General features: G+C 41.3%; 1 long non-coding RNA gene and 1 other non-coding gene across 9 annotated transcripts in view; both read left to right on the top strand.

The window, feature by feature from the left end:
* The window catches only part of LOC121702623, a 31,123-nt gene extending 10,064 nt beyond the window's left edge, over positions 1–21,059 (top strand). For 3 of the 8 annotated variants that reach the window (XR_006029076.1, XR_006029231.1, XR_006029127.1), the window contains 2 exons: positions 14,247–19,141; positions 20,105–21,059. This is a non-coding gene — a long non-coding RNA (uncharacterized LOC121702623). Of the gene's footprint in view, positions 1–12,079; positions 12,136–14,246; positions 19,142–20,104 lie in introns of all 8 variants that reach the window. The other 5 variants (XR_006029025.1, XR_006029179.1, XR_006029387.1 and 2 more) reach the window with 4 other exon arrangements.
* An 833-nt stretch (positions 21,060–21,892) lies between these two features.
* Positions 21,893–21,999, top strand: LOC121681899. The gene has a single exon (XR_006022339.1). It is a non-coding gene; the product is annotated as a U6 spliceosomal RNA (small nuclear RNA).
* Positions 22,000–22,140: the final 141 nt, after the last annotated feature.

Below are 22,140 nucleotides of genomic sequence, written 5' to 3' on the forward strand. Positions count from 1 at the left end.
TTGGTGTTCATAGGCAAATGTAGCCTATGCTGCGTTTGGTGAGCTGTAGCTGTAGACGGGTGAAATCTAGTGGTTGAACTGGATATTAGGCCTACTCTATTGACCTACTAACCTAGCTTACTATGTAGGCCTAGTGCAATGCATTTTTTCATGTCCAAAATATTGCATTTCCTGCACCAGAATTGCAAAAAAAAATTTGACAGTTGAAGTAACCTTGTGGAGTTATTTTCTGTAAGAGTAAAATCGTATGTCATATGCCATTGGAAACGTCTCCATTAGCTACAAGGGTATTTTGAGTGGGCTTTATGTAACCGGAAGAGCCTCTTCAGAAATAGCCAACTGGTCATTGGCGTGTCGTACTATACGCAATTCATGAGATCAGTCTGAAATCCAAATGAAGGAAACACCTTGAATATTGCTGCTGGCGTTGATGCTAGCAATGCGGACTCCTACTCCTACCAAGTCCTACCTGGAGTAGGATAGGGACTTATATAAAACTAATGGGCATGCAGTACAAACTTGATTTTGTCTGATTTGACACGGAATGACCCAGATAGAATACAATGATGAGTTCTATACTTATTTGTGGAATTTTACATTTTCTTGTTTATATCTGTTTGACATATCCCCAGAAATTGAATTTCTTATAGGGTATGTACTGCATTCATTTACCTCCATCATCTGCACTGAAAACCTTTTAGCCCCTCTTTGACAAAGCTGGCATGCTACTGCTGCAACCTGGTTGCTCTGCATCAGCTGGTAGAGACAACAAGCCAGACAGGGCCTTTGATGCCTCTACTGCTGTCTTCTCCCTTTTGACAAGTCTGTAAGACATAAAGATACATACATTGCTGTCTTGTAACTCATTGCCTTAGTAGATAATGTCATCATTGGACTACAATGCCTTTTAGTTTATACTAACCTGTAACACTTGGCCGCTGTTTGTTGCCGATGGCACATTAGGTCAGACAAGTTGGCTGACCGTTCAGGGCAGTTTTGGTGGGTTTGTGTTACTGCAGTCGTCTGCATTAACGTGCATGTTACAGAGCTGGCCAGTCCAGCCTTGTTCCAAATGGACTGGGCTGCCCGGGCCGACTTGGCTGCTTTCCAGAGCCTTTCCCTGCCATGACAAAAACACTGCATCGGCTTGAGGAGATACCTGTGGCCGAAAAATGTCTGCAAACCGATGCAGCCATCTCTTCAGCTCCTCGCTTACTGTACCACAGCCTTGGCAGGCCATGTGAGCCGTTTTGTGCTCCTTAACCGAGATTATGGTAGCACCTTCCAGGTCTCGGGATGAAATGAGTTCCTGGTGCGTCATGTTGGCCAGGACTCCAGTCCTGTTGGCATTTTGTAGTATAATGCTGGTCATTAAAAAATCACGGACCCATATTCACATATTCAGTCTGGCTGATTGGTTTCTTTTTGTGTTGCAGCCAGACCCAGAACCTTTATTGCCTCCATGGCCGCATGACTCTTTTTGAATATGTTTATGTCCTCAGCCGTGAGTAGGTTTTGTATGTCGGAATCCATTTTCTGCAGAACTCTTTTGGTTCGCTCTTCTGTAGTAAGCGATCCATCGTGTGACCATCTCTTTCAGGTCTTCCAGTTGGGGTCTATTTTCTGGGTCCACTGAAGTAAGGAGATAGGATATCCAGTGTTTTAAACTGGAGAGGTATGATCGAATAGTAACTGGAAGGAACTTATTTCTTATACAGTAGGTCTCCAGGAATTGCTCCCAGAGACCTTGTTTATTGAGGGGACTTCCAGCAGTAAATTCAATTATTCTTGCCTGTTTGGCATGCTGGTAGGCTGAATTTTTTTATTTTTTTTTAATTTTATTTATTTATTTATTTATTTTTTGACCCACCATCAGGAGAGGAAAGCCGATTTATAAACTCTTTAAATTTGGGGGCCAATTCTTTTTTGTGTGTTCACGTTTGGTTTTAATGTCACCATGCATGAGGCGCATGTGCTGGGACATTCTTTTGACAAATCTCTTACATCCCGCCACAGGACACTTCCTCATCGTGTGTCGGTCTTTTGTAGAGATGCGGTGCCTCAGTCCTAAGTTCTGGACTGCAAGACGGGCCTTCTCCATTGTCCAGGAATGTACGGTTCTTAAGTGCCGCAGAATGTGGTTAGCCTTGCACCCTTACACTGGGCACGGCTTTTGTTTCCGACACCTGCCGTCTTTTGTGACAACCTCCTTCAACACTTAAGTGGAATATTGGCCCTGCCCTCCTTGGTTGTAATTTGTTTTGTTGTTTCCTCACTTGAAATTGAGGAAGTGTCCTCTTTTCCTGGGCTATAGAGAGAGCCACTCGAATAATCACTTGAATTTGATTTCATCTGGAAATGAAAATGATATTGTTAGATTTCAAACATGCCTGTATGTGATATTGAACAAAAGACTAGCAATTGTATGATCATAGGCTATTTCTTAGTAAACGTAGGCCTATGATGCTTTTGGTGACAATGAGTGTGTTTTGTTTTGCCTTTTAAAATGATGTTTTGCTTTGTTAGTGTATGGTTAATAGGTAATTTTCGGATGTTGTGTGTATGTATGTGAGTGCATAGTTTTATTCGCAAACATACTTAAGTCTGCGTGTGTGTGCCTAGCTTTATTCACATACTTACGTGTGTGTGAGGGAGAGAGACAGAGAATCCATGCATGTCTATCCCCACATATCTATTTGATTGTGTCTCACTTTAACCTTTTACATTAAACTTGAAAGCCAATTACTAGGCACTGTAAACAAGGCATAAACAAGCCATACACAAGGTTAGTCCAATAACAAACAGAAAGCTAGTAACAAATCTCACTATAAACAGTGAAGGTGAAAAGTCAAAAGCCACTTAAAGGAGAATTCCGGTGTGATATTGACCTAAAGTGTATTGAAACATGATACCGAGTGTGAACGTATGTCTCATAGCCCATCTCGGCTTGTCCCCTGCACTCCAAAATCTGGCGCTAGTTAGCCGATGCTACCAACATCTTTTTCAATAGTGGTGCTTCGGCATCGGGCTAGCCATGCAAATAAATCACTGTTTTACACCCATTTACGAGGCTCAATGTATCTCCACACTTCATTGGTAGACTTCCGAGGGCCCTGACATTTAAAACGAGACATTGAGAACTTTGAAAAAGCACTGGTAGTTTACTTACAAGACGATTTATACAGACAGTATCTTCACGAAGTTTAGCGTTTGCAGCCATCTTGAATTTAGTCACGATAAGTCGAGCAACGAGTAAGAATGAACAGCTATGATAAGGGATCAGATTCCAAAAATAATTCAGTGGAAATGCATGGATTCCAGTTGCTGCTACTGGAAGAAACTGGAATCCATGCATTTCCACTGAATTATTTTTGGAATCTGATCCCTTATCATACCTGTTCATTCTTACTCGTTGCTCGACTTATCAAGTAAACAGTAAACAGAGGGAAGAGAAGCACAAATAGATTCAGACCATATATTCATTGCATAGTTTAGCAATAAATAGTTCTCATTTTAAATAAAACATTTTGATATTTAACAGTTTCAAACTGTTATTCAATTCTGTCAGTAGTATTTATGTTTGCACTAACAATATCTTAGTAGCACTGCACCTTTATTGTTGTAAGTCACTTTGGATAAGTGTCAACTAAATTACTTGAAATGTAATGTTTAGGCCTAGCTTTCATACACAAGAGCAGTGCTGGAAGGTAGTGTTCATCATTCCTTGCCTCATTTGATGGTTAATAGATCTCACACAATAACCTTGACTAATACACTAAGATACAGTAGGCCAATGCAGTGATATAGAGAAATGACACAATTTTCTTTAAGTAAGTACGCAAATAATCAGATAACGCTACTTAATTGTGTTAAATGTCATCACATATTATTTTCTCTCCCTAAATGTTGAGGTGGGTTGCCTAGTACCTCCTCTATGGAGCCATCTCTACATGCTACGTGGTGAATATGTGGTGGGTGAAAGACAGCCACCCGTCATCTCAATGGAGCCCAGCCTGAGTTGGCAAACCCTATACCAGCCCAAATTGAAGGAAAAAAAGGCTAATCAATCAGATAAGGCTACAGTCAAAATGTTGATATGCCCGACGACAGAATACTAGAGCTACATTGAGCTACTACATTAAGGTTTTAGGACTCTCAATGCAATATTATAAGTATACTTTAGTCTCATATGAAGCTAAAAATGTCCTGTCTGTGTTGTTGACGGTTTACTTACTGACCGTTGTTACTACTACTGTAGCCTAACTTATGGGATAGGGACGTGTTTCAGGGGGAAGGAGGGAAAGAGAGGGAGTGGCTTACTTTACATTGCCGTTGCCATAGAAATCGTTTTTGCTAGCATAGAAATCAGGAAAATACTTAGACAGGAACATGTTTCACGTTGCCATTTAACGTTAGTGCAATTTCCTGTTAACTAAAAAGTATAATCGATTCGAAGCCCGTTCTTAACACACCTCAAACTTGAAGTTGGGTCTCTATCAGACTTCTGACTAGCTACTATGGTAGCGTTAGCTAAAACAATTAGGCTGACTTCATAACTTACCTTTCCTTGGGGGATTTGAAGTGTCTAATGAAATTCAACGTGGTGGTGGTTGTCGGAAATGTTTGTATTATTGCATTCCTTGCAAACTGCCGTTCGTTTCTTCTTTGCCTGGTCAGATGTGTAATCCTTATAGCCAAACTTTTTTATTTTCGGTGTAGAGGAAGGATCTATGATTACTAAACTAGCCAGTCTCGTTTAGGCTACAGGTCTGCTGCGTCACTTGATAATCACGGTTTCCAGCGCATGCAATAGCACCCAATCACCTAATCAGATTCTCATCTGTAGGCTATATGGATTTTCTAAATTCGTTAAGTTAACTATTCAATATCAGAGGGGAAAAATATTTATTTATTAAACAAAGTCAAATCATTTGACTGAGTCTCAAGTCATGACTATCACGTCTAAGTCAAGTCGAGTCTTTTTTGAATGTTTATCAAGTAAGTACCAAGTCCTAAAATTTGCGACTCGAGTCTGACTCGTCAAGTCATGTCTGGTTATTGGGGTTGAATTTATCTCCACTTAAATATTGGGGATAGAAGCCCCCTATTCTAGATCTCAGGAAGCAGCCAGCTTGAACAAGGTTAAATAGTTTTAAGATGACCCTGTGCAGCTCAGGGGTGCTATGTTTCAGCATCTGTTTTTACATTGTCAGGTCCACATGCTTTTTTAGGTTTGAGTTTCAGGAGTGCTTCCGCTAATTCTTAAGATGTGATTTTCAAGGAGGTGTAATTTTTGCATTATACTTTCTTGGCCAGTTGTGAGGTTATCGGGAGGGATTTTCTCATAGAGTTGCATGAACAAATTCCTCCATGTTTCTCCATCTTTTAGGGGTAACTCTCGGTTTTGTTTTGGGTTCAGCGTGTTCCACTTTTCCCAAAACTGATTGTGGTTGATGGAGCTTTCAGTTTCCTCTAGTGTTGCATTATAGAGTTCGTTTTTTCTTTTGAATCATTTCTTTATATTCTTTGAGTTTTTTTGCAGTAATTGTCTCTCATGGTTGCCAGTGTTTTTGATTAGATAGTTGTCTGAGATTTTTCCTCATCACATCACACTCCTTATCAAACCATTGCTCTTTGTGGACTTTATTTTGGGGTTTAGAATGTGTGTATGTGCAATTATGTGGTATAATTCATTTACTTGATTTACGGCTTTTTTAACAGCTGGTGGATATGGATGAAACTTTGTTAGTAAAAAAACTATTAATTTTATTAGTAATTTCAGTGGAGTTGGCTGCATTGGTGAATTTCTCTCTCTCTCTCTCTCTCTCTCTCTCTCTCTCTCTCTCTCTCTCTCTCTCTCTCTCTCTCTCTCTCTCTCTCTCTCTCTCTCTCTCTCTCTAAATTCATTGGTTTTGTATGAGTTGGATTACATCTATTAAACGCATTATGGATAAAACAACAACCTGGAGACACCCAGGAGGGTTGGCACTTGGCAGGTAGGCTATGCAGTGAGTTGACAAGTCTAATCAAAAACGGGAGGGTTGACAGCTAGGCTATGTTGGCTAGTGGGTTGACTAGTGGGTCTATGTAACGGCTAGGTTGTTAACCGTATCATTTTACACAATGCTTACCTTTGCAATGAGCAGTCGTTTCATCTCTACATTAGGGGTGTAACAGTACACAGAAGTCACGGTTCGGTTCATACCTCGGTTCGGTACGAGTTTGGTACAATGGAGGGAAAAGCAAAACCAAAAATGCAGAAAGCAAGGTTTTGGCTCTTTGTATGTGTATCCAAAGGCTGGTGAAGCGCAGGGGAAGTGTTTTTTTTTTTTTTTCTCATTTCAGTGATTGGTAGCCTACATCATCTGGGTGATTGCTTCGAATATGTGTAGCATATATTTCCACTCACATACCCAACAACTGCTGAACAACTCCGACACAGTTTCTTATCCACCACTCTCTCGCCTGTACTACTGTAACTGAAGTTCTCAAACTTGCGAAGAGACCAGCGGATCCTCTAATGTGTGTCGCCACCTTAGTGCTACTATCTCTGACTGACTGACTCGACCAACTACCTGACAAAAAAAACATAGGCGCCAATCAGAGCTTCAGAGCTAAGGCGAGGCTACAGATTAGCGTTAGGTGTCGCTAAAGAACTGCTGTAACTCTCGCTACTTAACAGTAATTGCGCATGACATTAATTAATCCGCACACGAGTTTTATGTTTTTTTATACCGTGTATTCTCCGTGTAAATTCATGCACCGAACCGTGACGCCCGTACCGTTTCGGTTCAATACGAATACATGAACCGTTACACCCCTACTCTACATTCTTTGCAGAGAACTTCTCTTACCCATCCATTAGCAAAGTTTTGATAGCACTTTAAGCTTTTGTAGCTCATCAAGCTCTCCTTCGTGTAGCTCTTACTGAAAAGTAAATACATCCCTACATGGATGTAAGTGACCCTAGGCCACAGAACCACATCATCTTTGTAATCTCCCCTTGACATTTCATATGGGTCGTTTGCCGAAATGATATAGGTATAGGTAATAGTGGAGTGAAATTAAGTCCAAGCAGCTCTAACAGCCTGGGAGGAACATTGATGCCCTAATATGTAATGTGATTAGTGCACAGTGGGACCGGTGGTGGATGAGCTGATGCATCCCAGCTGTTGGCGTTTAATTGAAGAATATGAGATTTATTCAGAAATATGGGAAAATTTGTCAATAAGCCTTATAGTTTTTTGTAACGATCATACAGAGTCTCTTAAGAAGAGCAGTCATCATCGGCATAGAGGCTGATTTTGTGGTGAATATTTGATGGTTGAGTGGGCATCCTTGTCTAGTTCCTCGGGGCAGAGTGAAGCTATGTGATGTTGGTCCATTGGTGATTACGGTCGCTGATGGTGATTTGTAAATAAGTTTGATCCAATTAAAGGGAAACTTGGCAGGATTTCCGCCTCTGCTGGAGAAATTGTGCATTATGCTATTTCAAACTGTGGAAAAAGGTAACGATAAAGCACATGGATTTGTTTACAAGCTAGCAAAACGGTTAGCATAAGTTTGGCAGACAATGTGGATGTTACAAGGTAAGAAACACGATTTAAAACGAGTTTCTTGTTTCTCACTTCTCTTTCCGGGACGGTAGTCGCAATGTTGCAAGGTTGGTTTTCCGCCTGGGGACGCTAGGGGCAGCGGGAAAAGTCACCATTTTCACCGGAACAGGTCATTTAACCATCCAAATGATTTCTAAATGGGTTTATTACGTTGAAATAGTTGCCAAGTTCCCCTTTAATAAGTGACTCTCCAAAGCCAAACCTCCCCAGTGTGTTTCCTGTTGGGGTGAGGGTTATTCCTAGGTAGCTGTAGTTATTTGTTTGGTCAATTTTGGTGTTGCCAATTTTAAAGTTGTTAGTTTTCCCCTGCAGCCCTGAAAGTTTTTGGAAGATTAAGACCTTGGTTTTTTGGGGATTTATTTTTAGGGCCCACGTCTGGCAGAAGTTTGCTAGTACATTCATGTGATGCTGCAAGCCCTGTTGAGTTGGTCACAACAAAACCAAGTCATCTGCAAAGAGCAAACATTTAACTTCAGTGTCCTGCAGCATGAGTCCTGGTCTGGAGTTCTGCAGTGTGTTTGCAAATTCATCTATGTAGATATTAAAGAGTGTAGGGGCCCTGTCGGACTCCCCTACTTTGGTGGAAGAACTCTGTCCTATTATGGACAATTTTAACAATGGATTTGCTATTTGAATACATATATGTGATTACATTGTATACTTTTCCTCCGACACCTCTCTGGATGATTTTATAAAGTAGGCCCTAATGCCAAATGGAATCAAATGCCTTCTGGAAGTCCACAAAGAAAGCGGATATTTTTCTTTTACTTTGATTTACGTATTTATCAATGAGGGTTTTAATTCTGAATATATGATCTGATGTCCGATGGTTTGGTAGGAATCCAATTTGATTTTTATGCAAGACGTTGTGTTCTGTGAGGTGATCAATTATTTTAGTGTTAATAATGCTGCAGAGCACTTTACCAAGGTTGCTGTTGACCCAGATGCCCCTGTAATTGTTTGGGTCCAGCTTGTCACCAGTCTTATATATGGGCGTGATAAGTCCTTCATTCCAGGAATCAGGGAAGTAACCAATATTTAATATGAGATTGAATAGTTTTAGCCAGGCCAATAGTCAATATAAACTTTACGTCTGTATGTATGAGCATCTCATTCAGGATGTCATCTAAAGCACAGGCTTTTCTGGGCTGTAGTTTGTGTAGCTTTTCATCAAGCTCTTTTGGAGTTCCCAATCCAGTGGGATTGTCTTTTCTCTACTAACATGTGTGACTGGATGGTGTTGAAAGATGAGAGGCAGGTGTTTCAAGGTGTTTGTAAATTCCATTCAGGAGGGTTGTGACCGCATCTTCCACTCCCCTTTTCTCTCTATGCAAACTGTAATGTGAGCATGTGTTTGTAATTTAAGACGAATTAAAATGATCCGCTCAAAGCACTTCATAGCAACAGAAGTTAGTGCCACTGGTCCAAAATCCTTCAGTTGAACTGGTTTGGGTTTCTTAGGAACTGTTTTCCATATCGGGAATTTTTATGGGATTTTATGTGTCAAGTAATTTCTGAAACAGTCCTTTGAACACTGGGCTCAGTTGTTCTTTGCAGCTCTTTAGGATGGTGTCCTCCAGCCTGTCAGGGCCGGCAACTTTCCGTGTCCTTATATAGGAGAAGATCTGTCCTACTTACTGTCCCACTCACAACTTACTCTGATTGGTGCGCTTGCTCTTCCATCGAGGCTGATTGGATTGACTGGCACGTCACTCTCCTATCTCGCAATGTGTTTTATTTAGGGCATTTGCTTGCTCGACTGTATGTACCGGGGTGTTTGAGTGGTGATTTTGACCGATGATTGTTTTAATACCCCTCCACACTATATACGCGAGTTATTTTCCTTGAGTTGCTGTTCAACTTTGTATTTTATATTGTCTCTTGCCCTGTTTGTTTTTCCTGTCTGTATTTCCTGAATTTAGATGATTTGCAAAGATGTTTTTGTTTGACAGCCCTACTTTCCATGTTTTACATGTTAGCTAAGCATAGTTTAAGTGATCTCGGCCAATACGATTTTCGCTCACATGTGTTCTTGCACCTGCTCTACAGTCTGTTTGCTGCAAAGTTAGCACCTTTTGGTAGAGCACATTATTCTGCATGGCTTCCTAAAAAAAAAAAATCCCAATGGCCCATCATAAGGGAAGGCCTTAGGACTGGGTCCATTGATGGAGATCCTTAGCCAACTGCTAGATGTTCACCTTGACTTTAATATGTGTGCGATCTGTTGGAGGAATAAACATAAAAAAATCTAGTCTAGGTCTACAGCAATAAAATCTAAATGATATCAACGAAATGTAACCATAACCAAAATGATTAGATAAGTAGGTGGAACAAAGGACTCTTTAAATAGTCTATTTTTGAATGCCCTAAAATGTCATACATTTTCCAAATCAAATAGGCCCTATTCTTCTACTCCCCACTCTGTGTTTGTGGGTATCTAGAGTGGTTCAGAAGGACGTCAAAGTAGTAAAGCACATCCATGGAATCTTCAGAGAATCAGCCATGTAAAGCATCTATTAGATGTTGAACATGGCGTGCTCTGAATGGCTTGAATGGTGTTTTTCCAATTCTCTGTTTCTCTCCACCTCTGCTCTACAAGATATCTATTCCAGAAGAGTACTCCTAAGAGCCCAAAAGATTCTGAAGGACTCTTCTCATCCTAACAATGGATTATTCCTACCGCTGAAATCAAGAAGACGCCTATGTAGTCACAAAGCCAGAACTGAGAGACTCAGAAGTTTTTATCCCCAGGCCATCCGAACTCTGAACTCACGCTATACTGACTGCACACATTCACTACTCAGCACTCTCAAACATTTCCCAACCCTGAACTCACACTATACTGACTTTGCACTCATTCGCTCCTCAGCACTCATGACCCCCCCCCCCACACACACACACACACACTCACACTCACACACACCTACATGACTTAGCACTTTTACATCCCTCTCCCTATGCTACAGACCTTTTATTTATTTTCTTGTTTCATCACGTCAACACACACACACACACACACACACACACACACACACACACACACACACACACACACACACATATCTGACTTTCTCCAACTTTTGCACATCTCCATAGAACTTTTTATTTATTATTTTTGATTTCTCCTCCATCTATCTACCCATGTCCTTGATTGCCTAGCCTTTCTGCCCCCCCACCCCCATCCCCAACACACACACAAAAAATACACACACTTACATCATCACTGTCATCACCTCACATACATACAGCACACTGCTTGCTACAGTAAGCCGCCTCTACATACTTGCTGCACACTGCCCCCCCCCCCCCCCTCCCTACATACACAGCACATTGTCTTCAGGATCTTCTCCAACACACATCCTCTACATACTTACAGCACACTGCCCCCACCTACCCACACACACACTACACACACACACACACACACAGTCACTGCGCCACTCCCCTCCCGCCCACACACACACACATCTTCACTGTCATCACTCACATACATCATACATACAGTACTCTGCTTGCAATAGTAAGTCCCTTCACCATACTTGCAGTACACTGCCCCCCCCCTCCCCTACATACACAGCACATTGTCTCATGATAAATTGCACACTGCCCTCTCCCCACATACACAGCACACTATCCCATCTCCCTTGTCATCCCCCCAACACACACACCAAGACCCCTGGCAGTTGGGTTAGCCCCTTGAGCTGTGGATCTGCCCAAGGTTTCTTCCTTGGTAAGGGAGTTTTTCCTTGCCCCTGTTGCTCTTGGGAGCTCCTTGTTGGTGACCCCCCCCCCCCATCCCAATCCTCCCCCACCTTTCTTATGCAGCCCTTGCCACTTAATCTATTAAACCCCTCTTCTACTGCACTTCTACTGCACTTCTACCCCCCCATAATTTCACTGCATTTCTTACATCCAGTAACTATATGCATGTGACAATAAACTTCCTTGTATCCTTGTATAGAGGGCAACTTAAGTAGTCAAGTCAACTTTATTTATGTAGCGCATTTCATACACAGAGGTCATTCAATGTTCTTTACATAAACAAAAGCAAACAGGAATAGTTGATAAAAGCATAGAAGGGCAATAGTCAAAGTATAGTTTAAAAAGTAAAGAATAATAATTAATAAGAAAACATAAAACACACAAGGTGATAGTACATAAAAGGGCAATAATTTAAGTGTTTTAAAAAGTAATAATTAACAAAAATAAAAACATAGAAACTATTAAAACATAGATACTATTAAAATTTTAGCTGAAAGACTTTCCCAGATTTAGAAATGTAAAAAGGAAGTGATCAGTTAGCAGAAAGCCTCTGAGAAAAGTTTGGTCTTAAGTCTAGATTTAAAACTGGCTACAGTTGGGGCCTTTTTGATGTCATCAGAAAGTTGGTTCCAGAGCTGAGCCGCATAGCAGCTAAAAGCTGCTTCACCATGTTTAGTTCTAACAGTAGGTTTTACTAACAGGTTTTTCACCTGGGACCTGAGAGGACGAGAAGGTGTGTACTGCTGAAGCATGTCTGGTAGGTAATTTAGTCCCATTCCATTTAGTGATTTATAAACAAGTAGAAGCGCTTTAAAGTCAATTCTGTGACTTACTGGTAGCCAAAGCAGAGACTTAAGTATTGGAGTAATGTGGTCAATTCTTTTAATTTTTGTGAGAGCCCTAGCCGCTGCATTTTGTATCATCTGAAGCTGTTTGATAGTCTTTTTAGGAAGGCCTGTGAAAAGCCCATTGCAGTAGTCAACCCTACTGGAGATGAATGCATGAATACGTTTTTGGGTTGGTATTAGGCTGTTAAAAAGCTGCCTGGTTATTGGCATTGGTCTCTGCATACTTGCAGGGTGTGACATATGCTGGGGTGGAGATGGTGATGGGTATTCAGGGGAGTTGAGGTGGGGTGTAGCTTCCACATGTTCAGTCTCCATTTGACTGCTTAGGTAGTTCACTTTCCACAGTAATTCCAGCAGTGTCCATGTTATCAGACACTGGTATGTCAGCATGACTCTTCTTTCCTGATGGTGTCTCCGCAGCCTTGGTAGGTTTCTGCAGCACTCCAACATAGTTTCTCCTCATGCTCATTTGTTCCAGTGGATGTGGCTGGGCATTGTTGAGCGGGATATTCCTCCAAGGTCTTTATTTCAGTGGGGGCTACCGGGTGATTGTCAGTGGGCCCTACAGCAGGGGGGGTTCGGCATGGCTCTGTTTCAGCTTGTGCAGAGTGTTTCGGTTTACCTGTTGATGTCTTGTTCCGTCTGAACGGCTACTGAGCGCTTATCAGAGGGTCGGCTCAAGGTTGGCAGCAAAAATGCTGGGTGGTGCAGAGAGGCGATAGTTTTCACTTAGATTTTGGCTCCAATCCAACTGAGTTCTGTGCTACTTGGTCTGAAATATTCTCTGCGATTCCAGAAAAGGTTAAAATTGTCAAAGTTCATTCCAACTGAAAAGCATGTTTTTGCGAGCCAGGTGTTTAAACTGAAAAGTCTTGTAAAAATACAAAGCTTCCCTTGGCTGGGAGTGGACCACTGATGAAAATTTGTATTCCAAGCTCATATAGGACAGAAAAAAGTTCCTTGAAATCTTCTCGGACATACAACTGCTCTTTGTAAATGTCATTTGCTCCTACATGCACAATGATGCATTTGATTGTTTTATAGTAAGAAGTCTGTTCTTTGTCTCAGACACTGATGCATTTGGAAAACAGTGCACAATCATCCTTTTCCCATCTATATGTCTCACAGCAGAGTCGCCGATACAAGGGTTGTGGGATGGACAGGTGCCAAGTGCTGTTCTTTGTCTGTGCACATTATTCTTGGAATCTGTTCCCTGGGAAGTTCCCCTCATGTCTCGGAGGCATTCAAATCTGTTTGATAATCTTAGGGGCTGTGGGTTTTCCTTTGGGCCCCAAGTCTTGTCTGATCTGGCTCTATTTCTAATACCAGGCATACATCTAGGAACATATGAATTTACTGGTGTTAAGGTAGTTGCAGTTCCTTTTGTATTTTGTTTTCTAGCATGTTCTGTACTCACATTAGGCTTTGTTAAGTCAATGCATTCATCCGCTCCATTAGTAGTGATATCAGCCTGTTTGGGTACATTCTCTGCATTCCCGGTTTGTGTTGCTCTACATACTTCATGAGATGTCTCTCGTGGTTCATCCGTCTTTGATGGAAGGGCATCAATCCTTGATTCTAATGTAGAAATCCTCTGTTCAAGCTCAGTACATTTTCCACAGGATTTCTTGGGTCTTCCCATTTTGTTTTAATCAGACTTAAAGGTGACTTGCTGTTCAGTTTCCCGTTCACTTAACTCGCTCCTGTAAAGCTGTAAAGTCTTTTTTCAAAACTAACCACTAAACTAAAATATACTGGCTTCACTATCTTTGACCAAACTTGTTAATAAAATAAAGAGAGAAAAAAGGAGTGAAAATTGCTAGAAGGGATAGGTTAAGCAGGAGCAATGTGAAAAGCGTCCTACTCGCTCGAGTAGGAGGAGCGAAACTTGTGTAGTGGTAGTAGTGATTGTGTTTTGATGTAGTCATAATATTAGGACAAGTTTATTCATGTCCCTGTCATTACTTGTTGCCAAGACACAAGGTTCGTCATGTGACCATCATTCATCTCTTCTGTGTAGGTGTTGATGAACTAATGACTGTCATCAGTCCCTGCTGAGGAAATGGATTCTGGTGTCCGTGTGAGTGAGTGTGGCTGTGGGAGGCAATACAACATGAAGATTTCTTGCAGCTTCTCAAATCTGGCCTGGGCTTTAGACTGAAGGCAAGCCAGTGGTACAGGTAAGCACAGTAAGTGGTTGAGCATGCATACCAGTAAATATGGTGGTGCAGCACGTCATGCTTCAGTTCAGTGTGCGGTGGCAACTCCGCAAGTGGGGGCGCCTTTGGAACATCAATACGGTGAACGTGACTCGTTGCTTCGAGCCAGATGGCATCCCTCTGGTTGGTGTTGGGAGGTATAGTGCATGTATTCACAGCGCTTCACTTTTTCCACATTTTGTTATGTTACAGCCTTATTCCAAAATGGATTCAATTAATTTCTCCCCTCAAATTCTACACACAATACCCCATAATAACATGAAAAGGTTTTTTTTTTTTATTATTATTATTTTTGCAAATGTATTAGAAATAAAGAACGAAAATATAATATGTACATAAGTATTCACAGCCTTTGCTCAATACTTTGTTGTGGCAACTTTGGCAGCAATTACAGCATCAAGTCTTTTGGAATATGAAGCCACAAGCTTGGCACACCTATCTTTGGTCAATTTCACCCATTCCTCTTTACAGAATCTCTCAAGCTCCATCAGGTTGGATGGGGAGCGTCAGTCCACAGGCATTTTCAGATCCTTCCAGAGATGTTCATTGGGATTCTAGTCTGGGCTCTGGCTGGGCCACTCTAGGACATTCACAGAGTTGTCCTGAAGCCGCCACTTCGATATCTTGGCTGTGTGCTTAGGGTTTTTTGTCCTGTTGAAAGGTGAACCGTTGTCCCAGTCTGAGGTCAGGAGCGCTCTGGAGCAAGTTTTCTTCCAGGATGTCTCAGTACATTGCTGCATTAATTTTTCCCTCAATCCTGACTAGTCTCCCCGTTTCTGCCACTGAAAAACATCCCCACAGCATGATGCTTCCACCACCATGCTTCACTGCAGGGATGGTATTGTCCAGGTGATGAATGGTGCCTGGAATCTGGATTTCTCTAAACCGTAACGCTTGGCATTCACACCTGAAGAGTTCGATCTTTGTCTCATCAGACCAGAGAATTTTGTTTCTCATGGTCTGAGAGTCTTTCAGGTGCCTTTTGGCAAACTCCAGGTGGGCTGCGATGTGCCTTTTACTAAGGAGTGGCTTCCGTATGGCCACTCTACCACACAGGCTTGATTGGTGGAGTGCTGCAGCTATCGTCATCCTTCTGGAAGGTTCTCCTTTCTCCACAGAGGATCCCTGGAGCTCTGTCAGAGTGTCCATCGGGTTATTGGTCACCCCTAACTAAGCCCTTCTCCCCTGATTCCCTCAGTTTAGAGGGACGGCCAGCTCTAGGAAGAGTCCTGGTGGTTCCAAACTTCTTCCATTTACGGATGATGGAGGCCACTGTGCTCATTGGGACTTTTAAAGCAGCAGAATGTTTTCTGTACCCTTCCCCAGATCTGTGCCTTGAGACAATCCCGTCTCGGAGGTCTACAGTCAATTCCTTTGACTTCATGCTTGTTTGACATGCACTGATAACTGTGGGACCTTATATAAACAGGTGAGTGCCTTTCCAAATCATGTCCAATCAACTGAATTTACCACAGGTTGACTCCAATTAAGCTGTAGAAACATCTCAAGGATGATCAGTGTAAACAGAATGCACCTGATCTCAATTTTGAGCTTGATCACAAAGTTGTTTGACATGCACTGTTAACTGTGGGACCTTATATAAAGAGGTGAGTGCCTTTCCAAATCATGTCCAATCAACTGAATTTACCACAGGTGGACTCCAATTAAGCTGTAGAAACATCTCAAGGATTATCAGTGAAAACAATGCACCTGAGCTCAATTTTGAGCTTGATTGCAAAGGCTGTGAATACTTATGAACAAGTGATTTATTTTGTTTGTAAACAAACTTTTTGAAGTCGTCATTATGGAGTATTATGTGTAGAATTTTGAGGAAAAATATATTTAATCGATTCTGGAATAAGGCTGTAACATAAAATGTGGAAAAAGTGAAGCGCTGTGAATACTTTCCATATGCACTGTCCTTTATCTGGAGGCGCCTGAAGAAGATGGTCCCTCAAGAAAATCCAATCGAAGATGGTCCCTCAACTTTTTCAGGTGGGTTCTGCTCAAATCGAAGATGGTCCCTCAACTTTTTCAGGTGGGTTCTGCTCCAGGTTGTCTTCACACACACCAGTAGAGTTTTTTTTTTTTTTTTTTCTTGAGTGAATGTAGTGGTTAGTTTACAAATGGACTGATCTTCACCTGAAATTGGAAGCATAATTTTATGTTGCATTTACAGTTAAGAACAAAATTATTCATACTCCTGGGAAATATTGATTTAATGTTGATTTCCTCTTGACCAATATGTTTGTTCTGACTGAAAATGCCACTGCCAGATGCCAAAAGTGTGAAAGAAAGGTGTAAAGAGTTTTCATATTTTTTAACATTTTTATGAAATATGGCATGTCCAAAATTATTCATACCCCTTTTAAATAATCAATGGAAACATCTATATTTGCATTCATAGCCCTCAAAATGGTTCTGAGTGTCTGTGTTCAGAGTGTGCCAGCAAATTTTAACCCTTCCCTAGCTGACCTTTTAGAGCGCCTACACCAGCGTATCTCTCTGCTCCGTTACCCTCCTAGCTGACCAAGGGAGCACCTACACCAGCGTGTAGCTCTGCTCCGTTACCCTCCTAGCTGACCTTTTAGAGCGCCTACACCAGCGTATCTCTCTGCTCCGTCCCTTGGAATCCTCTCTAATAATTCTACTGCTCACCACTTCTCTTGCCGTTAGTTACAGTATTCCATTGCTTCCGGCTTTCTCCATTGCACTTTGTAGTGCTAAATTGGTGCATATTGCTATTCATGGTTTACTCAAACTCAATTATCACAACTCATGTAAATATAGGCCTATGCATCATCCCGGGCTGTAAGGCCCGTGTCATCACTAGACTACTAGCATGTCTATTGTATTTTCGCTTATAGGCTAAATGTAATTCATTCATTCATTCATTTAGAATTGCTTGATAGGTGTTGGCTAACGTGCCGTGGTTCTTATTGGCACCTCTAGCCGACCAGCGGAGCACAGTGCCACAGCACAGGTCTTTATGTATTTAAAGGTTGTATCGGCAATGGCGGGTTAAGGTTACTTCTGTTGATGTTCAAACAAAACATGTAACCCATTTATCACTTAAATAAGTATATTTTAAGACCATGCGTACATGTTATTCGTAATGTCTATAGCATATTTTGATTCTTATCTGCAATGCACATATTGTACCCACATTGGTTCCAAGTGCAACTCCTATCTACCAACGCATTGGAATTGGTATAAACTGTTACTCATTTTAGGTTATATCCCGACAAATAACGGTCTACCACTTGTCTAGGGATCTTGCCAAAAAAGCAGAACCGTAGATAGTGAAATTGGGATGTCATCATGATTCACTCAAATCGTTGAATCACGGGCCAGTTCCTCTATTCCCACTGTACTGACCCCGAGCTCTGCAACTGCAAGCTGTACTCCCCAGCGCTGACCCCGAGCTCTGCAGCTGCAAGCTCATTGTCCGGCTCATTATGTTCGTTAACCCTCGAGTCTACCTATTCTTTTAGGATTGGTGCAGCCACCACAGCGGTAAATGACTTTCTCCCAAGTCAGGCTGCCTAAACTCAACCGTCTTCATTTTTCCACTGAACGCATACCTCCACATTAAATTTGAACCGCTTATTGCAGACCTTGACTGGTAAACTGAGCAACACTTTTCAACTCTAGCTCACTCGTGGTTGGAGCCTTAGCAATTCCTGAGACATGCATCTCTTGCAGGCAATGTGGATACTCTTAACCTGTTAACATGGGCATTAAAGTAAAAATAAACTGCTAGCGCAGCCTTAACACAAAGGTGCCACATGCAGTGTGAATCAGGCGTAATTCTCTTGTCTGAAAAAATTGTCTGCCAGGGGTAGAACTCTGATCCCTACAAGTTAGGAGTCCATGGGCATAGTTGAGCAAGGCATAATTTCACAAGAATCAGTAACTATACCTTTTAGCTAGATAACCAGACCAGGGGAAAGGGCACAAGGCTCATGAAGGTTATCCAGCCCCATCATCACTCTTCAAAGCAAATATCAATGGTGAGTTTTTGGTGTGTTTTTACTACTTTTAGCATGTCTTTCTTTATATGGCTTGCTACTTTTATTTATTTATTTATTTATTTATTTATTTATTTATTTATTGAAATAATGAGATTAAAAAAACACTAACAATGGAGCATGCACCAGTAAATGATATGCTATGGGAAATGTATTAGTTAATGGAGCTAGTTATGCAATGGTGATTACCATAAAAGATAACTATGCAATACCAGTGCAAGAATAACAATTCCAATGTATGATTGTTTGCAAATAGAAAAAACAGATTTGCAATAGATATAAAATATGTGCATGATGGAGGACCTTTGTGCATGTTGGTGATCGATATAAAATATGTGCATGATGGAGGAATTTTGTGTATGTTGGTGATGAATGCTATTGGTGTTGTGCATGTTAATCCATTGTTGATTGTTTCTCAGGCAGGTGCAATGTTTTGCTACCCAAAACAAAGCCTGCAATGGTAACGGTGGAGTTCTGGAATCGTCATTTGGTCCATCTAGGTTGTCTGTTTTGGGTCTCAATGCATGTCTGTATACATAATTGAACAAATTAGTAGTGTTGTGCAATAATGGTTGTGTTAATTTATTATTGATGTATGTTCCTGTAGTGCTTGCCAAAAGCTGATGATGCATGTCCCAACAAGAGAACGCTACATGAGAAGGAAAGTAAGTAATGGTCTGTGATCAATCAACTGGGTTCACTAGCTAAGGCCAGTAACGGTATGCAACCTGGCAGGCAACTCTAGTGGTTATGATGGAGTCTACCAGCTTCTGTGTATGAATGTGTTAAGTCTGAGGGGTTTTCCAAGTGTGTGGTCTAGTGACAAACATGGGTAAGTTAACTCGTAGTAAGTGCTAAACCTAAAAGAAGAGCTGCATTCTCCAAACAAAACAATGCCACAGGCCTCTTGTTGTAGGAGGTTTACCACTTACTCTGAGTTAACTTACCCACTAACTTAGTACGTACTTGGAATACCCCCCTGGCCTTTCTTTTTGTGTTTACATAATTAAGCCAAACCAAACACGAAACATTAAGTAAAATGTAGATATATTACTTCTGCTTTACATTGCGCATCACTATGGTAGGCACACACATAGCTTTCTCCCAGTTCTTCTCGTCTGTGTGCCGCATGCAAGTGTAAGTTGTTTCCAAAGCTGTAGTAGCACATAGACCTGGGAAGTAGGCTTGCGGTACACAGTCTTTTGACTGAAGACCAAACATTTAAACATGATGTGTTTTTTATAATTATTATTTTTTTATCAGGGCTCCTGCACCAAAGTTCTGTTTGTCAGTCCTGGAGAAGTCATGAGTTTTGTGGACTTTGCATGATGAGAAATGTCAAATTGCACTAACGGTGTTTGACATGTCATGGAGTCAGTGACCGTGTGGAGGAGGCCCAGACATGTTAGTGTGATGGTGGAAATGTGTTTTTAGCGTGTGTGTGAGTGAGCATGAGTTTTTGTTTTGTTGTCAATGACTATGGGTGGGAGACCTTAAGTAGGCCCAGACATGTTCATGTTAAAGGTGGAAGTGTGTGTGAGTGGGACATTTTGAGTTGGGTGGGAAACTTTAAGTAGGCTCTGATTTGTGAATGTGATGGTGGAAATGTGTTTTGTGTGTGTCCACAGTTGAGTGCAGGAGGTCACGGTGAGGTGCAGTTCCTCTCGTGATGTCATGAGGCCAAAAGGGAGACGCAAGGGAAGTGGAACAAACCCTTCGCCATGGCAACAGACCCCTTGTAAAGACAGCCAGACAACAAAGACTGGAAATGTGTGTGTGTGTGTGTGTGTGTGTTTTTCACACAGATGAGTGAAGGAGGTTATGATGAAACCGTAGGAACAGACCATGGCACAGACCCTCATCATGGATTCACTGCATTTTGTCCTATGAAATCTGTTGTCAGTATATTTTATGTTGGTATTTTTTGTGTGAATTCCTGCTGTCTGGAGATGTGAAACAATCTTAACTGTTAACAATGATATTGTTGTGGTGTGTGTGTATTTTTTGCTAACTGGCAGTGATGATTTCTCTTGTATGAATGTATTATTCTTGTTTGTACCATGATTGCTATTTGTGTAAGTGTGTTAACAATTATATTGTTGTGGTGTGTCTTCATTTTTTGCTAACTGGCAGTGATTATTTTGTTATGTACAATGGTAGAAATATTCCAGTCATGCACATTAGTCTGTTGTCACATGCTATTTTGAATTGTGTTAAGGAACTTTGGAAAATCCTTGTAGCTGAACACTTACTGGCACAACAGTAGTATCTGCATGCTGTTTAGATTTAGGCAATAACAGACATTCTTAAAATGTAATCCAGCTGTAGTTAAATTGCCCAGTGCAAGAAGGATTCTGTTCAGACTAAGTCATAACCACCTTGGTTTGGTTACATGGCAATTATGGTGATCTATTTTGTTAGTTAAATTTCAGGGACTAAGGCTTAATACAGGTATTGACTAGTGTGTACAGTGTGTGATTTATGAATGTTATATCGACTACTTAGATTGGAAAACAAGTGGTCTGTCAAGGTATGTTTAGAGCTGTATACAGGCCAGATAGTGCTGATGCGCCTGGTGGCGAATGTGAGTGATACAATGATGGATACATTATTTATCCCCAGGGTAAATTCAAGGATACACAAAGATGGTGTGAGAATACTTAGTTTGGTTCCAAAACGCAATAACCTCCTTTTTAATTTATATATATTCCAATATGTTTCCAAATATTTTTAAATCCAACTGTAATTGGGTGTTATGTGATGTATTTATGCTCATTCAAAACAACTATAATTTGATACTTGAAATACAGATATAGCCTTTTGGAACCAAGCTCTTTATTTGCAGAGTGATAATGTCAGCAGTTAAGGAAATGAGTAATATTGAAATTGTTGAATGATTGGTCTGGCATGTGTTGAATCTTACGAGGTAAGTTGGAAAAAGGGCGCCATCTGGTGGTTTGTGTGTGCAGAAGAGGAAGGAGCAACGTTCAATCAAATATCCGGCCGTACCGATGGTAAGGAACGTCACGTTTGAAAACTACACACATCGTTGGATTGTGTATATGTAACAGATCTCCGTGAATGTTAAAGGTAAGACGTGCCTCGAGAAATAGTTGCATGTAAGCATGGTCCAATGACGAACGGACCTCGCGGGTACTACCCACAATGCAAAGCGCCGCGAGTCTCGAGTGGATATTTGCAACGTGTAAATGCATTCTACATGAAACTCAAAAGAATGCCAACGGCTGGTAAGGTATTTAGGGTGGGTTGTATATAGTGTCTGAGGACACTGCTGCCCCGAAATTCAATGTAGTTAGAATATTTGCGTCAGAAAAGGTTGGATGAAATGGAACACCGTCACGCACGTGACGGTTGGCATGACGGGTATAACTAAACCCGGAACATGTTCTTAGTTCGTGCTCGCTTCGGCAGCACATATACTAAAATTGGAACGATACAGAGAAGATTAGCATGGCCCCTGCGCAAGGATGACACGCAAATTCGTGAAGCGTTCCATATTTTAATATTTTAACTGTTATGAACAATAAAAGCGGCGAAAATGCGAAATTTTAGTGATATCACACTTTTTCAATACACCAACCAACCACCAGAGGGCGCACTTTACCACGTCATTTCATTACTAGTCATTGCAATACACCAAAAT

The sequence above is a fragment of the Alosa sapidissima genome, chromosome 1 (assembly GCF_018492685.1).
Source record: "Alosa sapidissima isolate fAloSap1 chromosome 1, fAloSap1.pri, whole genome shotgun sequence".
In the NCBI taxonomy this organism is placed as follows: domain Eukaryota; kingdom Metazoa; phylum Chordata; class Actinopteri; order Clupeiformes; family Clupeidae; genus Alosa; species Alosa sapidissima.